Source organism: Monodelphis domestica, chromosome 3, assembly GCF_027887165.1.
Source record: "Monodelphis domestica isolate mMonDom1 chromosome 3, mMonDom1.pri, whole genome shotgun sequence".
Lineage (NCBI taxonomy): Eukaryota > Metazoa > Chordata > Mammalia > Didelphimorphia > Didelphidae > Monodelphis > Monodelphis domestica.
The window spans coordinates 342,442,238-342,448,423 of record NC_077229.1 but is presented as its reverse complement, the minus strand read 5'-3'; positions in this window follow the sequence as shown (position 1 = coordinate 342,448,423).

The window sequence follows — 6,186 nt, the reverse complement described above, 5'->3', positions numbered from 1 at the left end:
TATTTATACAAGGTATCCCCAAACTCATAGTACTATTTAAAGTAATCAAGACTTTTGGTAACTCTATATAAAGATTATCATATGAAGAAAGATTACACATGGTAGGTAAGACTTTTTTTTAATGTTTGGAAACATTTTGTTTTGAATGCAAACATTTCTGTTTAAATAAAGAAAAAGCATTTATGAAGGAAAAGTGGGAGTTCCAATGGGAGTTGACAAGAGTTGGTAGTAGCACCCTCACATCCCCTTTTGGTATACTGCAAGGTATTGTAGTTAATATGCCTGTTAAAGTGAAAATATGAAGAATATTATTTTGTTTTATTGAGGGATTCTTAACACTTTGTTATGTAATGGACCCCTGGAGCAATGTGACAAAGATTATGGGCTGCTTCTGAGGACAATGTTTTTAAATTCATAAAATAAAATACATATGATTACAAAGGAAACCAATTATATTAATATAGTTATCAAAAAAAAGTAAGTTCCTGTACCCCAGAATAAGAACCCCTGCTTTAACTAAACCATAATGCCCCACAAAATAAGTAAGAGGAATGAAAAGATTTTTGCAAAGAAAACACAGATTGAAGATATCAGTGACATGAAGACAAACAGAAAATGGCTGCCCTGATCCTCCTTCTTTTCCTCCTAGTGAAATTTCTTTATCAGTGTCATTATGAGGTAAAAATAGTGATGATCTAATCTGATCTATAAAGAAGTGAGCCATAAAATTCTAAAAAGATTAACATTATCTTAAAAATGGAATTACAGCCACTAACATTAACAGTGAACTTTACCCTAGGCATATGTTGTGCCTTGGGATATTAGTTCATGATATTATAGAGAATGAAATTATAAAATATGTAGAAGTTAAGCTTTTGTGACTGAAAATTAAGTATAAAAAGTTTCACTTGAAAACTCACTTTAAAAACTTTAAGAAGTCCTATTTTAAAATGTACTTTAAAAAATATGGAAACTGAATTTTCTGACCTACTTAAAATTCTTCCAGACTTTTCTTACCTGCTTAAAATTCTTCCAAATAAACAATTTCAATGGACATTGAACTGATTTGTTTTAAAAAAATATACATAAAATGCAACAGATATCTCTTGAGTAGTTTCCAGAAACAACTAATTGACATCTGGGGAAAATGGAAATTTACTAGTTAGATTTCAACAAAAGCCTTTGCACAGCTGGTAGATGGCATTTTAAAATGAGTCTCATGACTTACTAAATAGAGCCAAAAACTGATTTTTTTTCCCATTTGGTTCTACACATCTTGGTGCTCTATCTTTTTCGGTTATGACAAATATTAAAACCAAACATCTAAGGGGCATCTAAATTACTCAGTGGAAAAAAGTCATGCCTAGAGACAGGAAGTCTTGGATTCAAGCCTCACTTCCTAGATGTGTGACCCTGGGTAAATCAAATAACACCAATTGCCTTCTCCTTATCATTCTTCTGCTTTGAAAACAATACATAGTATTGATTCTAAAATGGAAAGTAAAGGCCAAAAAAAAAAACAACCAAGTATCTAAAGAAATTGAACTTAGAATCACATTCTCAAATTACTATATTACAAATAGTTAAACCAATTTTTAAAAATTATTTTTATTGGTTAATTAGTTTAGAATAATTTTCCATGGTTACATGATTCATGTTCTTCCCCTCTTTTCCTCCCTCTCCTCTCCCAGAGAAAATAATAGAGCATATTCAAATCACTTTATTCTAACTGAAAATATTACTAATAATACTTTATTAAATAACATATTACTGAGAATAAAATGTTTATCCATTAATATATTACATAATAAGTTATATATAAATAGAATATCTACAGATACAAATTATATTACAAAGAAATTAAATATAAATACATTAAAATATTTTTAAAATACTAAATTCATCTTGATCTCATTCTTTTAATTTCCATTTTCATGGGTGTTACAAGAAATACATACAGTAGGGCATACACAGCTTTGGGTAATAGGATCATAGGTAAAGGCCTGGAAATATCTTTCTTCACTTTGCAAATTAGCAAAATAAGACTTGGATTATCAAAGTGACTCAGGGTCACATAGTGTCAGGAATAGAATTTGAACAGAAATCCTGGGTACTTTAAGTTTAATTTATTAATTATTAATCATTAGTTAATTAATAATTAAAATTTCTGCCATTCATAAATAAATATACATTAATTAGTGGTGTGTCCTGGAAAAGACTTAACTGGTAGGGGCATGTGATCAAAAAGTTTGGAGGTCGCTGAATTAGATATCAGAAGGGTCAGTATTATCAGTGACCCATTAGTTTCATTTTCAGGAGAATTCCAACTGAAATTTCCAAGTCAAAGCAATTTTTACCATTGGTGACTGTTACCTGTAATCCTAAACCACTATCAGGTGACTCTATAAAACAAAAAAACTGAAGCTCCCTAGACACAATCGATTTGCTCATTATTTCTTTTCATGATCCTATAAGGCAGCTAGGTGGCATGTTTGCCCAGAGTTTTGAACTTGGAGTCAAGAAGAGACCAACAGCTCAAATCTCATCCCAGATACTTATTATCTGTGTGGCCCAGGGCAAGTCATGAAACCTCCTGTCTTAGCCTCAGTTTCCTCAATGTAGTGGGTAAGAACAGGACCTGCCTCACTGGATTGTTGTGAGCACTAAAGGAGACTTTGCAAACTAAAGCATTACATATGTACTATCTATTATTATTGTTTGTTATTATTTTTATTCACTTTCCTATAACATTTTACCCTTTTTTTGATGGCCTTTTGCATATTATCCTTTTTGATGCTAAGAACAACTACTTGAGGCTGGCAGAGATGACGTTTTTTGGGGGGATTCCCTTTAAATTCCACAATGGCAAGGTCTTTATTGTATTTAATTTTTTTTCCCTTCCGGGACCTCACATCTAGCACATTGCTCTACACACAGTAAATATTTAATAAATGTTTGTTTAATCCAACTGGATTCTCTATATGAGGAAACTCTGGAAACACTTATAGTTAATGTGTGTTGTCAGTTCTAGAATCCAGGACCATAGACTCCTAGACCAGGGTGCTTTGCACTGAACTTAAATTTGTATGGGTCACTTTGTCTTATCTCTTCAAAAGTGTTTTGTTATAATGTCATAGGATTTTAATATCACCACAAAACAGTACATATGGGGAGTTGGTGTCCCCTAAAAGCCCGTTAGCTTGTCCATCGTTGCCCTGAAAAACCTTTTAAACTTTTACAATCTAAACCATGGCTTAAGTGTCTCTGGAAAATAAGAATATCCCTTGACATCAGATGAGCTGTGAACACCAATTGTAACTCAAATCCACTCTCCCTGATAAAGGAGTCTAGTCGGTCCCCTATCCATTAGGCTCATTGCCTAAAAAAGAAGCCCAGACCTCCATGGTTTCTATTTTACTGCCCCAGGAGAGGCAAAAGTCAGTCAGTCAATAAACATTTATTCAGCACTCATTATGTGCCAGACACGGTGCTGCTATGCACCGAGATACAGAAAAAGGCAAAGGACTCTCTGTTCTCAAGGAATTCAAAGTCTGATTGGGGAGGCAACATTTAAATAACTTTGGACAAAGAAGATATAGATGGGAAAAATTGGAGATCATCAAGAGAGGGAAGGTAACACTGTAATGGAATTCATACAGGAAGTCTCTAGTTCAAGTCATGCTTCTGGACCATATTGGCTGCATGACTGTGGGCAAATCTCTTAATCTCTCAGTCCCAGCCCCTCACCACTACCCCCAGGTAACTCTCTAAAACTATAAAGTTTAAGGCAGTTTCTGATCTTCATTGGTCCTGAGAATTCCCTCTACAGATAAAAGCATAGGTCTGGCTTTTTTAAGGTTGATTTTAACATCTAAGCTTTTGCAAAAGAATATATAATTACCCAAATGTTGGGGGTGGGTTTTAAGTACTTTGAATGCTCCTAATTTCCCCCACAATCAATATCGGGAGCTAAGTATCCTAAGAGGAGAATTAACTTTCCACATTAGCACTAATGATGAAAGTTCCACACCTGCTAATTTCAAGGGATTTAATTAAGACATCCAATTTCACACTGACCAACCTGGTTTTACTTCACCCAAGTGGAAGGTAATCTATTAAATAGGACTTGGGCCTCACAGGAATCTACAGCCAGATTTAACTTCAGGGTCTCTTAGGAATCTCCTGACCCAATATCATTCTCACTCCTTGGGGCAATGAAGCTCCACTTTAAAAGCAGAGGGCTGGCATACTAGTGAGCTGCTGATAGGAGGGAGAGCATTTCAAAGTCTCAAAGGCACGTTTTACTATTCTGTGAAGACATTCAAGTTCCAGTGATATTATGCCAACTCACTTTAGGAAGAATAAGACCATTTGACTCACACAAATTTAAGAAGGTCTGAAGAACATAAAAGAAATTTTACTTATCTAGCAGGTTATTGCCTTTCAGAGGCATGTTAACATTGTCATACTCTGGAAGAAGGTCAAAATGTCCCACTTGCTTTTGCTTTGTTCAATGATTTAAGAAGGATTTTTAAAAATTAACATTTATTAAATGGCTATTATGTACAGGATACTGTGCTAGACTCTAAGGAGTACAAAAACAAAATGAGTCCTATCTATCCTCAAGAAGTTTACATCTTGGAGGGGGGGGGGGTGGAAAAGCATGACTATAGAAAAATAAGTTCAAAATGTATGAAAAGTAAAGTCATTTGGGAGTGACTGAAAAGGAAACTAGCAATTAGAAGACTCAGGAAAGACCTCCTGTAGGTGATGGCATAAGAGACTGGCTTTAAAGGGAAAAAGAGATCCTAAGAGCTGAGATGACTATGGCATATATTCCATGCCTGGAAACAACCTGTGAAAAAGCACAGAGATGGGAGACAATATATTATATATGTATAACATCATGGAGGTCCATATAACTGGAGCATCAAATATGTGAGAGCAACTGCATGTCTGGAAATTAGAGCCAGATTGTGAAGAGCTTTAAATGTCAGTGTGCATTTACCCTACAAGCCTTTGGAGCTTCTTGGGGAATGTCAGACTTCTACATAAGAAATATCCATTTGGCAACTATATAGAGGATGTTTTAGAGATTGGGAAGCAGAGAAGAGACTAAGGTTAAGGGGGCCAATTAGAAGACCACTGAAATAGATGAAGTAAGAAATAAGGAAGATCTGATTTAGGAGGTTCTTACTATTCAGTCATTTTCAGTCATGTCTGATTCACTCTGTTTGGGGTTTTCTTGGCAAAGATCCTGAAGTGGTTTGCCATATCCTTCTCCAGCTCATTTTACAGATGAGGAAACTGAAGCAAACAAGGTGAATGTCTTCCCAGAGTCATGCAGTTACTAAGTGGCTGGGGCTGGATTTGAACTCAGGAAGATGAGTCTCCCTGACTTCAGGATTGGTGCTTTAGTTGTCCCCTAAAGTAGCCGCCCTCTAAATTGAGAAAAGTGGATGGACAAATTGTCAGCATAGGGAGAGTCAGTGGAGAGTTGAATTGAGAATGACTCCTTCTAGTTTATGATCATGGGTGACTGGAAGGAGAATTGTGACCTCCAAAGAAATAGGAAAATGATGAGGGAATAGGAGTAGACAACCTCTGAGGCCCCTTCGAATTCTAAGTCTATGATCTAATGGCATAGTGTCAAAATACTACACCAACCCTGAAGTTTTATAAATCTATCCCTAGGCTGACAGTGGTAAATTGGTGGGTTACCCTTCCAGTCTTTAACTTTCTCAAGAAGTGTTGTTTATCTGCCTTCTTTAAAAAGCTTTAAAACTACCCTGAACATCAATTACATGATTTGTAATCATGAGCTTGTGTTTACTAAGCTTTCTTTTATAGTGGTATTTACCAGAGTTCTGTTTAAGTATTATAAAGACTTTCAATATTTATCACTTTAGTGGAGAAGACAAACTTACATTTAGAATATAAACAGCTCAAGGGCAGATCGTTTCATTTTTATCTTTGTACTGCCACCCCAAAGCCTAGGACAGTGCCTGCACCCAGTAAATCCTCAATAAATGTGTATTGATTGATTGGTTGGTTTCAGTTTAGACTGTAAACTCCTTGAAGTCAGCACATCTGTGTTGTGGTTCTTCACCTTTATATTTCCAGCACCTAGCACGGTGTCTACACTGTAGGCACTTGATAAGTATTTGTTAAATCAGAGTGACTTGA